Source organism: Macrotis lagotis, chromosome 5 (assembly GCF_037893015.1).
Source record: "Macrotis lagotis isolate mMagLag1 chromosome 5, bilby.v1.9.chrom.fasta, whole genome shotgun sequence".
NCBI lineage: Eukaryota > Metazoa > Chordata > Mammalia > Peramelemorphia > Peramelidae > Macrotis > Macrotis lagotis.
This window is the reverse complement of record NC_133662.1, coordinates 27,145,595-27,167,607: the sequence shown is the minus strand read 5'-3', so window position 1 is coordinate 27,167,607 and position 22,013 is coordinate 27,145,595. Positions and strand designations below refer to the sequence as shown.

The window sequence follows — 22,013 nt, the reverse complement described above, 5'->3', positions numbered from 1 at the left end:
TGGAAGTGAGAAACTTTATGATACTTAAATATTAAAGAAATGACTGTGATTTTTACTAATAAAAACTAGCATTTACATAGTACTCTATAGTTAAATTATGTCAGTTGATCTTCACAATAATACTAGGTAGTAGGCACTCTTATTACCCCCCATTTCACTTTTGAGAAAACTAGAGGAAAACTAGAGATAAAGGGAATCGCCTATGATCACACAGTAATTTTCAAGGGCAGGATTTGAACTCAGGTTTTTGAGGCTATTCTTGGAACTTTTTTTAGTTATATGTACTATTTACTTCTTTATTTATATAACATTCTTACCTCATTTCTTTAATATGTGTTATTCAATGAAACTAAAATTAATGGATATTTTAAAAGTAAACAGTTTACTAATAATGATATTAACTTATGCCACTAAGTAAACTTATTAATTGCTTACATTTAAATGAACTATTTTGGGGGGGGGTTTACAAGGCAGTGGGGTTAAATGACTTGCAGAAGAACACAAAACTAGGTAATAAGTGTCTAAGTTAAGATTTTAACTCAAGTCCTCCTAACTCTAGGGCACTATGCCACCTAGTTGCCCCTGAACTAATTTCAGTATATAAAGTATACAGTAATTTTTCAGCTACTCTTTCTAAGTCCCGATTGTGATTCTTTGTCCATTCTCAATCACTTTTCCTAGTATGTGGTCATGATTAGTGTTTTCTCCTTGTGTCTGATTTCTTCATTTTTTTTACTTCGCATTATTTTATCAAGATCTCTCTGTATGTCTTCATATTCTTCATGCTTGTCAGTTGTAAATATATTATATTTTTATCAAATTCATGTCAGTCAAAATTATATTACATTAATGAATCATAATTCTTTTGACCATTCCCTTTCTGTTGAACATTCAGGTTTTTGATTTTCAAATAATTACATGTAATGCATCTTGAAAAATCCATGAACAGAAAACCCTTTTCAGTTTTGCTTTTGATGACACTTTCTGGATAGATTCTGAATATTGGAATTATTGGATCAAATGACATAAAATTTTTAATGATTTTTATTGTATACTGCCAGGGGACCCTCAAAAAAGATTTTTATGAGTTTGCAAACTCACCATTCATGAATAAGTTTATCTCACAATTCTACCAGCATGTATTTGATCATTTTTCATTATTTTTGCCAGTTTGGTAAGTTGGAGGTGGCACTCCAAAGTTACCTTAGCTTCCAGCTCTATGTGAAGGATTAATACATTGTTGGAAGGTGGGAACAGAAACCAAAAGAGCTTCTAATTAAAACTCAAGTTACCTAGAAAATTCATTCAATCAGAAAAATTCAATGTATTCTAGATCTACTCATTTTTTGGGAAAAAAAAACCTTGAACATTATGCCCTTTTGCATGTGTACATTGTTTAAAAAGGCTTTGCTACCATTATTGAGATAAGTTGGTCATCAGTTACTCCTCAGCTCTTTTCACACTAATTGAAGGTATACTTTCCAAATGCTTAAGACAGTTTAGACTTGATAAGGAGCCCCAGTTAATTTCATGGCATTAAAACTTATTAAGGGTCCTACTTTGCTGTTCCCTTACTCCAGGTATATCCTGTAAAATACATTAGTAACTGGAAGAACCAGACACATTTTTCCATCCTAATGACAATTGTATTCTTTGTGCAAAGTATGCCTTTCTGGATTTTCTATTTGAGAATCCTTACCTTCTTCAATCCCTAGAATTTAAGTGAGCATTTTGTTAAATCACCATTGAACCAAGGAGGTTAACTGATCACGGTCTTGTAGATTTGAAATCAGAAGACTTAGTTTTGAATCCACCCTAAGCTACTTGCCTCCTATGTTATCTTTGGGTAAATTTCCTACTCTCTTTCTGTAGCTGTTACTTAACCTAAAAGAAATGAATGCCTGTGAAATGAACTAAGAAAGAATCTGTAATCCTGGGAAAATCCCTCCTTTAAATAACTCCTGAAGTTGTTTAGGCTTTCAGAAGGAAAAAGATTTCTTCAGGACATATTAAGTGATTAATAGAGGAAATGTTGAAAGGGGCTGATGTTACTTCTTAGCCTTAATTAAATATGATCTTTAGTCAAAATCTTGCTGGACTTTATAGAAGAGCAAAAATGGCTTTATTCTCCAATTAAACCTACAAATATTTAATTTTAAAATTTTTAGAGTGTAAAGGTGATAGGAAAGGCAGAGACAAGAAATGTTTTGCTTCTATGGAAAGGAATATTGAATTTTAGGAAAGAATTAGAAAGAGTAGTGCAAGGGTTTAAATTGGATTTTGATCATAAGGATCTTAGGTCACCATAATGAAGTCTCTATGAAATAGTATCACATATTATATTATAATATCATACATAATTAATAAAGGATAAGAAGTGGAAACTCTACCAATAAAATAGTGGAATGGGCTGCTTCAGGAAATAGTGTCAGGAAGTCTTCAGGCAGAGAATTATCAAAGGCATTGTAACCCAAATTCTTGGGTCCTCTAGTTGTACTAGATAAGCTGGCTTCTAGCTGGTAGGAGAGCCTAAGAGGTCTTTGTTTTATCAGAATTGGAATGAATATTCTTTTAGAGGAATAATCACTGGGAGATGGAGGAGAGCTACTGACATCCCTCCTTGGTTATTTTCTTCTTTTGGTGTGGAGGTGAAATTCATTCAGGATAATGAAATATTTGCTATTTCAATAATGATAGCTATGCCCTCATATATCCCCAATTATTTCCTTTTCTCTTTCTGGGGACACATCTCAAAAATTAACTTTGAACCCTATTGGCTATCTAAATAATAATTTGGGTTACAAAATATTTTAATACAATACTTAATTTGAACTTCTTAATAATCATGGGAGATTATTAAGGGAGGAGTAGTATCCTCATTTTACAGATAAAGAAATTGACCCTAAGAGGTGAAAAGATTGCTTGGATTCAATATTAAATTGCTTCACTTAATTCCAGTGTTATTTCCACTGGATCATATTGTTGCCCCTGGTATTAAGGGGCAACATTCTGAATAGAGTGGTGTGAAGAAGACCTGGCTTTTATCTTAACTCAAATCCAGATCCCTTCCTACACTTAACCACTTTGGTCATTTAAATTTCCAGAGCTTCAGTTTCCTCATATGCACATATGCCACCTACACTATGGGACTGTGGTTAGACTCCAGTGAGATAATACACATAAAGTACTTTGTATACTTTTAATTTTACCATTGAACGTGAGATTTATTGGTACATTGTGAGGTTTGGAAGAGGGGAGGAATTTCCTTTGCCAGAGCATGTCTATAATTTAGGGGCTTAGAGGGTTTCCTTAGGGTCCTGAGAGGTTTAGTGATTGACTCAGAATCACATAGTCAGGTTTGGGGGCTGTCTTTTGCTTTCTTTTGTAATTCTCAGTACTTAGTTTGTAGTGTCTGATACATAGTGGGCAATTAGGCTATTACTATCATTGTGCCAGGTTCCTTCTATTTCCAGCTTTTAATCTCTGTAATTTGTTTTGTTGATGCTTTTGTTATCTTCTTTTCCTGGGGGCCCCAACTGCAAAGAATCCCTTTACCACGATTGGGTTATATCCATCTTATGGAAAGGGGAAAGAAAATTATATATATATATAAACCCAGAAAGGTAAAGAAATGGATTGTTTTAAGGGGAACAATTCATATAGTAAAGATAGTGAAAAAGTCAAACACTAGCAAAACAAAAAACCCATTCTGGACATGGAGAATATTCTTTTCTCCATTCTTTCACTGCCCCCTCCTCATATTAAAAAATGGAAATTAATAAAAGGAAAAAGCAAATGGTAGGAAAAGGGTACACCATGGAGCTTACCCTCTTATTCCCACTCAAACTACATCCATTATGATGTGAATAGTGTTAATCTTTCTGCTCCTTGTTTAAATAATGAACAATATTCTCTGGCAGTATATTCTGGAAAATGGCTCTGCCTCTCATTTAAATAGACTAGTTGCATGGCCTTGTTTTTCAGCTGCCAGTTCTCATTAAGGACACAGTATGTAACTGTCTGTCTGCAAACTAATCTTTGAGGTTTGGAATCAAAGAAGAGAATACAGGCTCATGAGGCCTAATTTAGACTCATTCTCCTAACTTATACTTTCCCTGAATAGTGGGTGATAGTCTAGATTTGTGTCTTTCCAAACCCCACCCCCTGTGAGTGAATAGCCCCCTTTTTGTGTTGAAATAATGATTTTAGACAAAGAGAAATCTTTCAGGATTTTCAGGGAAATGGCCATTTTTTTTCTTTTTGAGATTTAGATGGCAAATCATGGGTTTCCTATCTGATGTTCCCTCTTAAGGGATTAGTCATGGCAAAGCTTTAGTTACCTGTGTCAGGGAACAAAGCTAAGTCATTTTTTAGAACATTAAGTTGGAATACTAGTCATTAAGGAAAATAAGCCTATAGAGTGGCAGAAAGAGCCTGGTCTAGTGATGGGGACACCTGGGTACTGGCTCAACCACTGCCTGGTTGTATGAGAACCTTGAACTAATCCTTTAATTTCTGGACTTCAGTTTCATAATCAAAAATGAGCAAAGATAGAGAGGCAACATAGCATTGTGGATAGCTATTGTACTTTGGTATCAGGAAGATCTGTGTTCATTTTCTGTCAGAGGCACAGAGACTCAAGGCAAAGTCCCTTAAACTCTTCATGTTCTAGGCAATTCTCTAAGGCTACGAATGCAGATCCAGTGATACGGTGCTTTAGTGGAGGGAATTTCCTTATTAGGAGTTCTCTGTGCCAATGAAATCACAAGTCTGGATCTCAAAAAGAGTAAGAATAGGATAACTGGGGTTGTATTGGTAAAGGAAACTTACAAGTAAGATCATTCTTTCTACCAATGCAGGTTGGAGCCTTCTTTATCTTAGAGCAATTCTTAGAGCACAAAGGGGTGCTCAGACAAAGAATTGCCCAGAGTCATGCAGTCAGTATGTAGGAGAGGCAGAACTTATGGAGGATCTAGTGGTGATGTGAATAGAGCACTGGGCTAGGAATCAGGAAGAGTATCTTCATGAATTCAAACGTGACCTTAGACACTTCCTTGGGCAAGTTCACTTATAACTTAGTTTGTTTCAGTTTCATTATCTACCAAATGAGCTGGAGAAAGGGTGTGAGAATCACAACAATAGCAATAACTAGGATTTGAATATAATTATATTACAATTTGCAAAATCTTTGACATATGCTCTCATTTAGTCTTCTCATTTAGTTCAATATTTGTGGCAAAGATCCTAATAAATATTCACCCTGTGAATAGATGCTATTGTTATTCCCTTTTAAAAATGAGGAAATTGAGTTAAGAAGAGAAGTATCTCTTACCCAAAGTCACAAAGGTATTATGTAGTAGAACCAGGAACATAATTTAATTCCTAGGATCATGAAATTTAGAGCTTGAAGGAAGGACTTTAGGGATCCTCTCATCAGCCTGGTGATCTTACTGATGGTGAAACTGAGGCCTAGAGGCATTCAATGACCTGCTGGAGACCATGAGGGTAAGTGAGATTTGAAGCCCTGGTGCTTTGCTGGGTATTTGCTGTGCAGTGTTGATTTCAGAAAGTTTTGACTTTAAAGCAGTGTTCATTCTGCTGCAACACATAGACCCTAAGAAGAGCTGAGGCAAATATTCAAACCCTCTGTAACTAGAAATCCCTGTACCAATGAAAGGGATTATTATGAAAGAGGATAGGGACTTTATCATAAGTTACAGGAGATTTTTCACTGTTCTTTTAAATCATGTTTAGCATCTAAAATTCTCTGAGTTATCTATACCCATCCTTCCCTTCTGTGGGCTGGATAGCTAGATAGAAGCACTACTGTCATTTTATTTAGGAGGTCCAAGCCATGGCACCAGGCTCCAGTTCCTTGTGGTATGCTTTGGGCAATTTTCCAGCAGTGTTCCTTATTTTCATCATAGGAATAAAACTTTTCCTGTTGGTTTTTATTGAATGAGGCTTATTGTTCTGGAGTCAATTTAGAATAATTGACAATTTCCCTATGCACAAAGTAAGCCTATGCTTTATTTCCTTAATAAAAAAGGCAATTCTTGGGAAGAGAGAAAAGAGCAGTGAAATTTTTAAAATCAGAAGACTAGAAATTGAATCCCAGTTTTGATGCTTATTATTTGTGTGATCTTGGCCACATCACTTCCTCTTCGGGAGCTTGATTTCCTCCCTGTAAAACAAAGAAATTGCATTAAATGGTCTCTAAGGCCCCTTTTAGGTCTAAATCCTGTAGTTTTTATGGAAGAACTCTTGATATGGGATTAGGAGATGTGTTTGTATTCTCTTGGTCATTTGATCCTGAGCAAACTATTTAGCCCCTCTGGGTCACAAATTTTTTCCTTTGTGAAATAGAAATAATACTGGAGCCAGCAATAATGCAACCTGGATTCTACTATCTACTTCAAAAAATTCCTGGGAGCAGTTAAGTAGCTTGGTAGATAGGCCACCAGCCCTGGAGTCAGGAGGACTTGAATTCAAATTGTGTCTCAGATACTTAGCTGGGCTAGTCACTTAAAAACAATTACCACCAAAAGAAAAAAGGTTCCTTTAAGGATTTAGAAACTTTTCTCACTGACATGATTAGAAAATTAGATTAATAGAATCTTAAAAAGTTACTAAGAAGTGCAGAAAAGTTAAGTGACTTGCCTATATGGGTAGTATCATAGCCTGTATGTATCAGAGTTGGAAGTTAAGTTTGGTCTTCTATTTACTGCCTCTCTTGTACCCCCTCCTTATGTCTAATAATATTTGTAATTCCCCAAACTTCGAGAATTTCAGGAGCATAGATTTAATTCTGGGAAGTATATTAGAGTTCATCCAATCCAACACCTTCATTTTATAGATGAGGACACTGAGATTTTCCAAAGGTTATACAAGTAGTAAGGGATAAGGCTGGAATTGAACCAAGTTTCTTTTAATTCAGATCTAATAACCAACTCTTCTGAACCATTAGATGATATTATGGACCAGTCCTAATCTCAGCCAGTCTGGAAGTCCAGATTTGGAATTCTAATTATACAATTGGTCCTCCATCATTATCCTTGTCATCGTCATCATCTTCTTATCCTCTTCTACCTCTTCCTCTTCCTTCTCCTTCTTCTTCTTTGCAATCAGGGTTAAATGACTTAGCCAGGTTACTTTATTTTTTGTTTTTATTTTATTAAATGTCTGTGACTGAATTTGAACTCAGATCCTCCTGAATCTAGGGCCTCTGCTCTATTCCCTGCATCATCTAGTTGGCTGTCCTTCATTTTTGAAGTGAACCATTGCTATCATGGATGATATCTTGACATATATGAATTGGATTTAAATGAGACAGAGGTGCACAAAGTAGTCATTTGTAGACTAGCATTTCAAAAATATACTAACAATAGCATGGTGAAGATACAAAGCAATGATATGATACTGGTTTGGGTAGTTAAGTCCTCTCATTTCAATATGAAATATATTTGATCTGAAGGATGTATTGACTGCTACCATAATGGGACATCCATTAATTCTGAGCAGCAGTAATTCCTCCTGTCTTGATCTATTTATACACTAGACAATTGAAAAAATGCCTTAATGGCTTGTGTCCTAGTCCCCTGGACTAATTAAGCCTCAAGGATCAACTTCCTTGTCTTTTAGGAAAGAAAATTAGTTCAATATTTGTGTCAAAGGTCCTAATAAATATTGTTCCTACCACAAATGAGTATGTTTTTCCAAAACTTTGTAAACAAAATTGGGTTGGGGTAAATAAGTGGCTTTTAAATTAATTTTGAAAAGACATTATCAAGGCAAAGAATTCATATATATACTATGAATATTTAGATAATATACTTTTTATGGTTTTGTGAACTGCTTAGTTCAGAACTTAGAGCCAAATCAACAAACCACAGACTAAGGGCCAAATCTGCATGCCTGTTTTTATACTGCTAACTAGCTAAGGATAAATAGTTGTATTTATAATGCAAAAGTCATTCTTGGCTCACTTGCTTTATAGAAACTGACTGGGTGCTGAATTTGATCAACAGGCCATAGTTGGGAGACCCCTGCATCAGAACATGGGCTCACCTTGAGTTTGAGCTTTGCTTAAACCAACTGATTAATTAACATGTGTTTATTTTTTTTATTTTTAGGTTAATCTTGTTGTGAGAGTAAACATAAACTCCCCTTTCCCCCTAAAATGATGAGAAATGTCAAGAATAGTGAGAGAGAAAAAAAAACTGTACTTTAGTCTGTGTTCTGATTCCAATGGCTCTGTCTCTGGAATGAGTTGCCTTCTTTTTTTTTTTTTTTACAAGGCAAATGGGGTTAAGTGGCTTGCCCAAGGCCACACAGCTAGGTAATTATTAAGTGTCTGAGACTGGATTTGAACCCAGGTACTCCTGACTCCAGGGCCAGTGCTTTATCCACTGCGCCACCTAGCCGCCCCTATGAGTTGCCTTCTTTATCATAAGTCTACCAGGGGTGGCTAGGTTGCATAGTGGATAAAGCACCGGCCCTGGAGTCAGGAGTACCTGGGTTCAAATCCGATCTCAGACACTTAATAATTACCTAGCTGTGTGGCCTTGGGCAAGCCACTTAACCCCATTGCCTTGTAAAAACCTAAAAAAAAAGTTGCTTCAATATTTTTCCCACAGTTGCTATTAGTAGCTGTATTTCCCTCCACTCTATTCCTTCGCACTCTCATTTAATCTATTCTCTCTTTCCCCTTTCACCCTGTCCCTGTTCAAAAGTGTGTTGTATCTGAGTACTCTTTCCCACAATCTTCCCTCTCTTCTTTCACCTATTACCCCTTTCCCTCCCCCCATTCCCCCTTATCCCATTCATTTCTTCTCATTTTTCTCTAGGGTAAGATAGATTTCCTCACCCTAAGTGTGTATGTTATTTCCTCTCTCAACCATTTTTGATGAGAATAAAGGCTCACTCATTCCCCTTCACCTTCCCCTGTTCCACTCCATTGTAAAAGCTTTTTCTTGACTCTTATGTGAAATATCTTAGCCCCTTCTTCCTCTCCTTTCTCTTCTTCCCAGTACTTTCCTTTATCACCTATTGACTCCATTTTTTTACCACATTATAACATTATATTCAGCTCCTTCCTATGCCTTGTCTATATATGCTCCCTCTAACTGCTCTTATAAATGAGAAAGTTCATATTAGTTATCAGTATCTTTTTCCCATACAGGAATGCAAACACTTCAACATTATTAAGTTCCTCATAATTAGTCCTTCTCATCTACCCTCTCCTGAGTCCCTGTACTTGGAGATCAAACTTCCTGTTCAGCTCTGGTTATTTCAATAGGAAAGTTTGAAAGTCCCCTGTTTCATTGAAAGTCCATCTTTTCCCCTGAAAGAGGTTGTTCAATTTTGCTAGATAATTGATTTCAGTTGTAAACTAAGATCTTTTGCCTTCTGGAATATTATATTTCATGCCCTATGAGCCCTTAATGTACATGCTGCCAAATCCTGTGTAATCCTGACTATAGAACCATGGTAGTTGAATTGCTTGTTTCTGGCAGCTTTTAGTATTTTTCTCTTTGACTTGGTAGTTTGGGAATTTGGCTATAATATTCCTGGAAGTTTTTCTTTGGGGATCTTTTTCAGGAGGTGATTGGTGAATTCCCTTAATTTCTATTTTACCCTCTGTTTCTAGGATCTCAGGGCAATTTTGCTGTATTCTTTCTTGAAAAATGAAGTCTAGACTCTTTTCCTGTTTGTGACTTTCAGGTAGTCCAATAATTTTTAAATTATCTCTTCTGGATCTGTTTCTGAAGTCAGTTGTTTTTTCCCAATGAGATATTTCACATTTTCTTCTAATTTGGGGGGTTTTGGGGGAATACTTTTATTTCTTTCTGAGTTCTTGCAAAGTCATCAGCTTCCTTTAGTTCCATTCTGCATTTGAAGGAGTTATTTTCTTCAGAGAACTTTTTCATCTCTTTTTCCACTTGGCAAATTCTGCTTTTTAAGGCATTCTTCTCCTCATTTGCCTTTGTGTTGTTTTTTCCATTTGGTCTAAACTGGTTTTTAACATATTATTTTCTTCATCATTTTTTGTATTTCTTTTACCAAGCTGCTGATTTGGTTTTCATGACTTATCTGCACTGCTCTCACTTTTCCTCCCAATTCCAATTTTTCCTCTACCTCCCTTAATTGCTTTTCAAAGTCTTTTTTTTTTTTTGGAGCTAATCCATAGCCTGAGCCCATTTTCTATATCTCTTGGAGCTTTTGGGTACAGAAGCTTTGCTTTTGCAGTCTTCTGAATCTTCCATGGACCCAAAACAATTTTCTGTGATCAGATGCTTCTTTTTCTTTGTTTGCTCATTTCCTCAGCCTATGATTGATTTACTGCACTTTCCAAGGCTTTTGGGGGCTTTGGGGACAACTCATAGGAACCTTAATTCCTCCAAGGTCTTATGAGAGGCTCAGAGCCCAAAATGCAACCTGGATTTGAGTGTGGACAAACAGCTGAGTCCCTCGACCCCTTACCATCCATGGGCTGAGAGCTCTGGACATGCTGAGTGGCTCTGCAGATTTCCACTGCAGGTTCTCACTACAGGGCTGCTGTGAGACCGGCACTTGCTCCGTACTCACTCTGGTGAGGCAGAATTCTCTCACCACCCCTTCAAGTTTTTCCTGGTGATCCTGGCCAGGAGGTCTGGAAACCACCCCCCTGCCATGGACCCAGGTACCCCAAAGATCTAGGCACTCTGCCCAGCTGCACTCACACTCACTGCAGCTTTTTCCAACCCTCAGCCCCAAACTGGGAAATTGTATCACTCAGTCTTTCTGTGGGTTCTTCCCCTCTAAATTTTGGCTAGAGTCATAATTTGGTGACTTTTGAAGTTTTGGGGGGAACAAGTTTCTGGGAATTCCTGCCTTCATGCTGCCATCTTTGCTCTACCGATATTGACATGTGTTTATTATATGTTAATACTGTGTACTGAAGGATAGAACAATAAAATGATCCCTGCCCTCCTTAAGTTTAAATTCTATTAGTAGAGACAACTTAGTAGCCAGATAAGTTTTGGGGAGGAGGCCTCACACAAATTATCTTTACTGTTCCTAAGTGACAGATGAGGAAATGGTAGTCCTTGGTCCTTAACCACAACCAACCTTCTTATACGGTGTGGTCTCAGTTATGAAAATGATTTGGTGACAGTCTGGCTAGGTTGATCCAAAACCATTTTCAATTCTAGAAATATTTCTGGTGGACTAAAAGTGCTCTGCTGTCCTTTTCAGCCCTAATTCTATGAACAGAATCTATATATCTAATCCCAAGGTTAAAACTTAGGTTCCTTGAATTGTCAAAAAAGATATTCTGCTCAGACTGTGTATTCTCTGTTGTCATCACTATCATTATCTATCTCATCTTCTCAGTATAAGAAATCACTTTTTGCATAAATCTGACAAGAGAGAAGGACTATATTTCTGTTCTTTGATTGGTACCTTTGGGTTAACAATGGCTGCAACAAATAGGTCTTTTTTTTGTCTTTTTATCTCTAGTGTCTTGAACACAGGTCTTAATAAGTACTATCAGTAATTTTTCGGTCATATCTAACTCTCCATGACCTCATTTGTTTTTTGGCTTTTTTCTTTTGGCAAAGATACAAAGAGTGGTTTGCCATATCCTTCTCCAGCTCATTTTACAGATGAGAAAACAAAGTTCAGTGATTTGCCCAGTTAGGAGGTGTCTGAGAAGGATGAGTCTTCCTGATTCCAGGACCACTTGCTGCCCATTATTAAGTATCTACTGACTTGAATTGAATTGAAGCCTTTCTAAAGTGGTATTATGCTAATAACTTATTAAAAGATCCACAATGAAATGTTAACTTTGAGGAGGATTAATAATTTGAATAGATCTAGCACTTTCTAGCTTACAAAGGACAATCTTTCACTTGACACTGAGGCAGCTAGGGCAAGTATCACAAATATCATTTTATAAATGAGGCAATAATGAAGTTTAGGAAGGTTGTCATTTGCCTCAAGTCACATAGCTGGTCAGTGGGGAAGCCTTATCTTCAGACCCCACGGAAGGTGCCATAGGGTGTGTTCAAAATAGAAAGGTACTGTTTCCATTATTCATACAATAACTTTCATCTTTTTATAGGATTGCATTATAGGTTTTGTGCTACAAAGGACCTAAGATGCTATCAATAGGCAGATAAATGAAGAAACTGAGCCACATTGAATCTAAGGGACTTGTCCCCTAGGGAGCAAGTCAGAGATGGGATTTGAATTTAGGTCCTCTGATTTTATGGACAACTAGGTGCTAAAATAGATAGAAAGCCAGCCCTAGAGTCAGGAAATCTGAGTTCAAATCTAGTCTCAGACACACAGCTGTGTGACTCTGGGCAAGTCACTTTACCTTGTTTGCCTCAGTTTCCCCATATATAAATGGTCTAGAGAAGGATATGGCAAACTACTCCAGTGTCTTCTCCAAGAAAACCCCAAATGGGGTCACAAAGAGTCAAACATGACTGAACAACAATGACAGTCTCTGACTCTAGAGTCATTCTTTCTTTCCATTGTACCAAATTACTTCCCTGCCTTCCTTCTGGAGGGTTAAATTTAGAAATCCCTTTAATCTCCCCCCCCCCCGACTGTTTTATTTTAGGTATCACAGTGGAGAGAATTCTGGGTCAGAAGGCAGTAAGACCTGGGTTCAAATCTGCTTCCAATCCTTACCAAAAATGTGACCCATGACAACATCATAACTCTGAATGCCTCAGTTTTTTTATATGTTAAATGGGCTAGTAACCAACAAATGAGTTAATAATTGTAAAGTTCTTATCAGTACCTGACTAAACAAATATTAGTTGTCATTATGACTATTATCATTATTATTATTATTATTTTTCCTACCTCCCAAATGGTAGCTTGATGAGGCTTAGATTGTATGGAATTTATACTAACAACCACTTTTTCTCAACTCAGTTGTAGTAGCCATGATTCTATATGCTATACTGGGGGAAAAAAAGAGTTTGAAAACCTCAGAATTCTTTAAGTTCCAACAGTCATATGATCTAAGACTGTCTTAGAGGGCAGAGTATAAAAAAAGGGGAGCTTGAAATTGGTTCTTCATTGTATTCATTTTCATTGAGATTAGTTAAAGTAAATTAATTCAAAGGGGAGAAAGAAGAGGAATTTTACAATTTTTGACTGTTTGCATGCCCCAACCCATTTCATCTTTCACAGGGCTAAGCATGCTAACTCTATACATGCTAACCTAAGTCAGATGATGTAGTTGAAGAGTGTTCTAGGTCATGGAATATTTCCTGGAAGTAAGTAGCAAGAATCAGTGGCAGAAGCAGTAATAGAATCACGAAGAGAGCTCTCTGTACTTGGAGTCAATGAGAGATCTTGCTTTTGTATGTCAGTTAACATACTTCCTGAAAGGGTGACTATAGGTTAGTGACTTAATCTGTGTTGTTTTCAGTTGCTTTTCAGTCTGACTTGTTTTTTACCCCATTTGGGTTTTTCTTGGCAAAGATACGGAGTGGTCTGCCATTTCCTTCTGTAGCTCATTTTACAGATGAGGAAATGAGGCAAACAGGGTTAAGGGACTTACTCACACTACTAGTAAGTGTCTGAAGCCAGATTTGAATTCAGGAAGATGAGTCTTCCTGACTCCAGGCCCAGCACTCTAATCACTGTACCACTTAGCTGTCCCTATCTATTATCTATCAGCTATCCACCTCTTCACCTAATAGAAGGAATTATCCAAAAAACTCCTTTTACCAATGCAGAATAACATTTTCTCAGCAATTTAGAGACTTTGAGAGTTACCTGGGGCACTGAGAGAGATTCATTTTCTTGCCAATGGTAACCTAGTTGAACTGTGTCAATGGTGAACCTTGAACCCAGTCCTCCTGACTCCAAGACTAGTTCCAATTCTTTCTCCTTATTTATAGGACGTCTTGATTCTTTCCAAAGCCAAAGTGGAAGCTCTGTGACCAAGGTGCAAGAGTCAATTTTTTTGTATGTTTACAGCATTTTCCCAGTCTTAATGTCCTAATTGACTTAGTGTCACAAACTGTATAGTCCCAAGCAGTGAGTTCTCCCATCTGCTATTTTGATGAGTGTAGGGCTAGTTCCTTATTTTTTGCTTTACCAGCTGCATCATGCAGCTGTCTGAATCCACCATTCTTATTGAGACCAGCTATTTTCAGAAATTTAATATGGTATGGGTGAGCTGAAGAAAACTCCAGCTGTACTTTTAACTGTTAATAGTTTTTTATAGATAGGAATTAATCTTAACCTTTGAGCTACCTGATTAACTCTGTTAGGTCTTTAAGGTGCTGGTTTTAGGTAGAGTATTTAGGTAGAATATTTTAGGTAGAATATTCCATAAAGGTCTATTCCTATATGGATTGTTGCATAGTTTGGGGTAATTTAAATTTAAAGTTAATTTTCCAGGGTGTCATTGTCTTTTTGAGGGAAATTAAAGGGTTGGCAAACAAATTACAACATTTCCCTTAATTCCTAATTCTGTTATCTGAGGCATGTTTTAATTGGGTTACCCTATGATATCTAATGGGGCAGTTAGGTGGCACAGTAGAAGGAGTATTGTTCTAGAAGTCAAGAAGACTAATCTTCTGAGTTCAATTCAACCTCAGACTCTTACTGTGTAACCCTAGGCAAGTCCCTTGACCCCTATCTGCCTCAGTTTCCTCATCTGTCAAGTAAGTTAGAGAAGGAAATGATAAACCACTTAGAGTGTCTTCGCTAAAAAAAATCCCAAATCAGGTCACAAAGAAGTTAGACATAACTGAAACAAATAATCAACAACAAAAATGACATCTATTGAGTTATAAGATTTTTCCAATTAAATCCAACTAACACTCAAACAATTAGTCTTTATAGTACAATAGGGGGCGGCTAGGTGGCATAGTGGATAAAGCACCGGCCTTGGAGTCAGGAGTACAAAAACCTAAAAAAATCTAAAAAAAAAACCCTATAGAACAATAATTTGGGTATTTGAGATATAGGGATTAGGAAAAATTATCCCTTCTAGCTAGGGACTTTCTTCTGGGGGAGGTGAAGTGATAAAAAAGAGCAGACACACACACACACACACACACACACACACACACACACACACACACACACACATAGCAGAAGAAGAGGAGAGAGCATAAAAAACCTGAGGGATAGAGAAAGTTTTACATTAGTTGTGTCACCAGAATTACTCTGTAGGCAGATGAGAATTCTGAAAAGTGGAAGTAAGGAGAGAGGGTATATATTCTAACCATGGGGAACATGTTCAACCCATATGTGAAAAGTGTCCTTACTATTACATACCTGAGAAGTGATTCTCACAGTGGATTCCACCTCTGTGAAAGCACCCCCCCATTAGGAAAGCTCATTTTTCTTTTGGATAGTTCCAGGTTTTAAGAAGTTTTCTTTGACACTAAGCCTAAATATGACACTTGGAAACTTCCCAGCATTTAGCTCAATGTCAATACAAGGTTATTGCTTAGTAAATGCTTCTTGATTTGACATTCACCCATTGCCCCTGGTTCTAACCTTTTGGGTCAAACAGCACATCTAATCCCTCCTTCACCTGAAAATCATCAGATATTTTTGGTTTTGTTTTGGTCATGCTAAGCTATAAAGACCATATACTAAGACAAAGAGCAGGTTACAGTCTATTGAGGTAGTGGATATAGCCATAATGATGGTGATGGTGGTGTTAATCATTAAGGGATAAGAAGGCTTGGAAGTTTTAAGTGCCTATAATGACTCATTCAGTATTGTATCTCTGAGAGACACCTCTTGTTTTTCCATTTGGTAAAATTATGACACAGAAAGGTGATTTGATTTATCAATATTAGCTCAATGAATCTGGAACCAGACTGAAATTATTAAGGACCTAGTGATTTCCCAAGTATTGGTGGTGCTAGAGCTCCCTAGGCTGGTTGCCCCTTTAATTTCAAGCCCCATCTGATTTAAAACCTAATCATTTGGAGTTTTACATTATGTCTTCCTTTGGATCAATTGAATCTTGATGATTATTTGGAAGATTAAAAATCTTGAAAAGTTTTAAATGTGAAAGATGAAAGAGTTCTGTGTAAAAAAAAGATAAATTGAAGTCAAGTATTCTTAAAAGTTATAGAAATTGAGAACTGGAAGGACTGTTAGAGATTCCGATGGTCAGTCTTATCTTCAGAACAATGAGAAGACTGACTGAAGGGAAATGACTTGACCAAATCCATGCAGTAGCTAATTGAGCATAAAAGTCCCATTTTCTGACTCCATATCCAATATTCTTTCTACTAAGAATAACAATAATGTTACTTCTTTTTGAAGATATGCTGTTGTAAAGAGAAACAATGCCTCATTTGGAGTCTCCTGGATTTGGGTTTGAATATACTTTTTTTCCCCTCTCAAATAAACAAAAACTCTTAGCAACTGCATTATTCCAGTGGAGCTACATGGATGTGAATTTTGGAACATTACAGTCTCTAAAGAATTAAAACTTCAGGTAGACTTATTCCCAGATTTTCTGATTTTATATCAGAAAGGTAACATTCAGAAGCCTATATCCCAAATTCTGTACCTTAGGCTCATGTTCAGCTATGGGCTTAAGTTAGTTTCCCAATCTCATTCCTTTAAGTCCCAACTAAAATTCCATCTTGAATACAGGTCTTATCTTTGTGACCTTTAAATTTCTATTTGGGTAAGAGATTGGGATGACAGTAAATAAAAAAAATATAATGACAATATTGAAATATTTTTATCAAAAGAAGAAGGGATAGACTCTTGTATCACATCTGGTATCACAGTCAGGCAAAACATAAATTCTTATAGTTTTGCTATTATAGTATCAAACATTCCCCTGGTTCTGCTCAAATCACTCCACACAAGTTCATACAAGTCTTTGCATAGTCTTTGAAAGTATTTTCCCTCATTATTACTTCTTTCTTCTCCTCTCCTCCTCCTTCTCCTTCTTTCATCCTCTCCTTTGTAAAGCAAGATTAAGTGATTTGCCCAGGTCACATATCTACCAAGTGCATTAAGGTCAAATTTGAACTCAGGTCCTCCTGATTTCAAGTCCAGGGTGTATTTCATTTTTTTTTCCAGTAAAATAGTATTTCTTTACATTCATGTTCTGTTTGTTTATCATTTGTTATATCAGGTTGAAAATGAGTTGGGGTGGACTTTATGCAACATGAGGAACAGGGGCCCTTCTAGCCTAATAGTCTATGAGACTTGGATCATAGATTTAGAACTAAAGGGCATCTATTCACCTCTTCTCCTTTTACATGAGGAATCTGAGGTCCATAGATATGACATGTCCCTGGATTAGTAAGTACCTAAGATAAAATTTGAACCCAGAAGCTCTTGACTCCAAATACATTTGTAACTTTATCCATTATTCCATACTGACTCAAGAATTTAATGTAGAGAACTCCCAAGTAATTTGTTATCAGTCAATCACTTGTGTTCAGGGGCATCCTTCTGTGATCAGGCTTTAAGCCTTGAAATAAGCTTCCCTTGTCCAATGGAGCCTTCCCCATTTTAGCCAGCGCTTCCTTGTGAGTCAGCTTGGCTGTAACAGCTTTATTGTTGACGTAAGCTGCCTGAGCAGCTTGCTGACACACCAGCAGCTGGGGAGGTGTGCTCTGCTCTCACCAGCACCAACTGGTTTGTACTGGATTCAGGGGCTTTCGTCCCTGACTGCTTGTGGTTGGTTCCCAGGGTGGTTCCCTATTGAGTCCTCCACCCAAAATTCCCCTCCTCATGGACTGGAAAATTGGTCTTCACCTTTTACTCTTACTGATAGATTTGTATTATTTTTCCCTTTCTATTAAAGAGGATTATCATCCTTCAAAGACTTTGACTAGGTCAGTTTAGGATAGATATGAATTGATGAAACTGAACAAGGTCACTTGCTACTGTCTTCTGATAAAGCTGTTGGTTGTTTTGTCTTAGGTATAATTATTGTGGCTGGGAAATCCTTTTGAATTGCCAGCTGACCAAAATGTGAGTTTAAGGGGGGGGGGGGGGAGAATATGTCTTTTGTCTAGTCATTTTGCAAATTAGAAGTCATTTCTCAGATTCTTTCTCCTTTCTAGGCTTGCTCCTGGTCTTCTTGAACAAAAGAGAAGCAATAATGCTGTATTGGTTTTTACTTGGGGCCAAAAGTCTGATTCAGTTCAATAAGCAGTATTTTGTTACCAGCAAACACAAAGATTTCCCTATACTAGGAATAACAGAAGATTCTTTTTTAAAAAAAAGTCTATTTTTAAAAATACATAGTAAATTCAATATTATATCAGTTATATGGTTAAGTGTTAGACTTGTATTCTAGAAGAACTGAGTTTAAGCTCTGCCTTAGATAGTTCCTAACTGTGTGTACTTGGGCAAGTCACTTAATCTCAGCTTGGTTCCTTTATAATGAGTTGTTGTGAGAATTAAATGAGATAATATATCTAAAATGTTTGCCAAAGTTATATAAATGGTACTATTATTATTATTATTATTATTTACTCCAACTATTAACGTTTAACCTATTTTGTTCTTCTGTGCCTCCCTTTGAATTGTTTGTTCACTTCTGTGCATTTAAACATTGTAAAATTTTTGTTGTTATGAATCTGATACATTATCAACAAATGACAAACATTTCTATATTCAAGAAAGAAGAGATTTTATAAGAAACCATGAGCCTATTCCATATAGTTGTTATTTTTTAAAGTACATACTACATTCAAAATGTTAGTTTCAATGTTCTGCTTATCTGTGATTCTCTTTAAACTTCCTTTTCTCTTTCTTGCATTTAAAAAAAATATTTCTATGACATTATTTTCTTTTTTGGTATCACAACCAATGCTCTACCTGATCCCTTTCCCAAATAAAATTAAAAAACAACTTCTCCTAATTTAACAAATAAACAATAGCCTATCCAAGTAAATCTACTCAGTGACCATTATTAAAAATGTATATTTCATTCTGCACCTTTAATTTGTCACCTATCAGGAGAGTGTTAATAGTATGTTTCATCCTTGGTTTTCCTGAGTTGAGGTTGATTGATCAGTTATATATTTAACAGAGTTCTTAAGTCTTTTGAAGTTGTCTTTCTTTACAGTAGTTTCGTAATTTCAAAAATTATTTTCTGGGTTCTATTCACTTCAGTTTTCACCAGTTCATTATAAGTCCTTCTGTGTTTCACTGAATCTAAGTCTTAGATCATTTCTTTTGGTCCAGTGATATTCTACTACATTTACATGTCAATATTTGTTTAATCACTCCCCAGTTGATTAACATCCACTTTATATCCAATTCTTTTCTACAACAAAAAAATACTGCAAGAACTATTTAATAAATATGGGTCCTTTTCAGCTTTTTATAATCTCTTTGGGGTCATATGACTGCCCATCTAACTCAGTCAGTATGCATCAGACTCTTACTCTCAGAGTTGTAGGTGTGAGCCCCATTTGGGCCACTGTGTAGGGTGGTTGATAGATTGTTGAACTTGAAGATCTGAGTTGAAATCCTATCTCAAACACTAGTGATCATAGAAATTCACTTAATCTCTCTTGTTCTCTGTAAAATAAAGGAATTTGACTAGAAAACCTGATGCTTCTTATAAACCCCATTTTAAGTCTATGATGATATATAGAACAATCATTTATTTTTACTTTAAAAAAATCTATAGCATTTTCTCTGGCATTCTATGTGTATCAGGATTTGGTCCCCCAATACTGTCAATTATCTCATTCTATGCATTTCATTTTTTGAAACAGGTAGTAGAATGGACACTGTTCTTAGAGTTAGTAGACTAGGCTCAAAGGAGATTTCTGTAACTTTCCAGTCAAGTGGAATTGGGCAAGTTTGAACTATTTTTCCCCATCTCAAAAATTTGATGCATTTGATGACCTTTGTGGTTCCTTCTAGTTGTAATCTTCTATCAGCAAATGAAGATCCTTCTGTTCTTCTGGGCCCAATTAGGGAAAGGACAAGAGGCAGACTGTTACATAAATAGTACAAGAGGGAAAGTTTGAAAAGTTGCTGACTTGGGAGAACTGTTTTTGAAAGTTTGTGGAACTAACCTTTTTTCCACCACCCACTCACTCCCCTCTGTTGTATATCTTCTGTTTTATTTACTAAGTGAAAAAAGATTGTTCCTGTCAAGTTTCTTAACCTTGAATTGGACTTAGGAAATAGGTACCTAAACCAAATGCTATAAAGAGACACTAATTTCTTGCAGATTTTACATGTAGTTGTGAGCATAGAAAACTTTAAAGAAATTAATGTTTTTTTAAACAAGTGCATTTGTGGGTGATTCTTAAAAAATCAAAAACAAAAAGAAAAGTTTGTTTCATATCCTAGAACTCACACTGGTGCAAAGCATAATCTTTTACTTAAAAAAAAAATCCAGGTCATGTGGCTTTTTTTTTTAATTGACTGCTGTGTTGGTCTTTGAAATTAGAAAAATGACTCTCTAGGTCATATTAAAATAGATGGGGCAATCCATCTAAGTAGCTTCCAAACAGTGTATCCTCTGCTAAAGTTTTGAGAAATTGGATTGACTAAGTCAACAAGTATTTAGTTTACAAAAAGATTGGGGCTGAGGTGGGAACACTTGATGGTTGATGGTTAGAGGAAAAAGATTGTGTCTTCTTTGCACTGCTTCTATGTGAATGAGAGCCCAAGGCATATGTCTGATGTCATCTTGGTTACTGAAGGATGGACCTAAAGCCATTGTACCCTGATTTTATTGTTTGTTTGTTTGTTTGACTCAGCCTATGATTTCATAAGAATTAGGGAACTCCTAGTGAGGACCTCCCTCCATCAATGCAGACCAGAAACTTTTCTGCAATTGGTAGTACCAAGAGAATTCTATAGATCACAGAAATTAAATCATTGGTCCAAGGTCATAAAGCCAATATGTGTTAGATAGCACTTGAACCCAAGTCTTTCTGACCACATTATATAATGCTATTGTTTTTACCAACACAAAATTCTCCTCTTTCCTCTTAAAGTGAGATAGCTAAGGGGTCCTTATTTCAAGGAACTTCTTAGTCCTAGGCAGGTAACCTGAGTTCATGAGATTATGGATTTAGAACTGGAATGGATGTCAGATGCCCCTCAGTTTACAGATGAAGAAACTGAGACCCAAACAGGTCAAGCAGATGAGTACCTCAAGGTCACATTGGTATAAGGTAGCAGAACTTAGGTTCAAACCTAGTTCCTCTATCTTCAAATCTTTCTATTTTATACCATATACAATCAAGTCCCTCATTTTATATATTGGGAAGCTGTGGTCCAGTGAGATTGTGATTTGCCCAAGGCCACAGAGGTCACAAGTGACAGTAATAATTCAAACCCAGATTTTTTAACTCCAGACCACTGTTTCCACTGTGCTTCAGGTACCTTAAGGGAAAAACCTAGTGAATTTTAGTTAGGCAATGCCAAGGGCCACAGAATTACATGGAAACAGTTGAGGCAAACTGACAGAACAGAGTACAAATGATTCATGCTTCATTTCAAGGGGTCACCCAATGATGCTTCAACACTTTAATTGGTTTGTGGGAAAACAGATTGTGCATCCACAGGGAGATGGTAATTGGGTAGTAATTGAAAAATAACTGTAGTAAACTTTAGTTGAATAGACCAGTTGGGGGTCTCTGGGGGAGAAGTGGATGGGAAAGGGGAAAAAAAAGGAGTTAAAATTGAGATGGAAGCAGACAAAGTAAAGAGACTTTTTTTATTTCTTGAATTTGGATTTAGCATGCAAAGAAATGGATTGTCTAGGCTCTCTAACCTCTGCCTAATATAAAGGGGTAGGGCTGGGATGGGGGAACTTGATGTTTACAGAAAGAAAAACTGAAATATCATCTAGACCTTATCTACCAGAGTTGTAAGGAAAAGTTCATAGGACAGGATTTCCCTCAGCTGTGTAATCTCTCTCCATTCACCCCACCCCACTTTTCAGCTTCTATTTGTATGTGGTCTCTTCCAGTAGACTGTTGAATCCTTGAATAAAGGGTTTGTCTTCTGCCTTTCTTTGTGTC

At 36.6% G+C, this 22,013-nt stretch overlaps 1 protein-coding gene across 3 annotated transcripts in view; it reads left to right on the top strand.

Annotated features, from left to right (window-relative positions):
• Positions 1–22,013, top strand: part of TNFRSF21 (TNF receptor superfamily member 21) — a 118,281-nt gene that overhangs the window by 70,608 nt on the left and 25,660 nt on the right. The window lies entirely within an intron of this gene.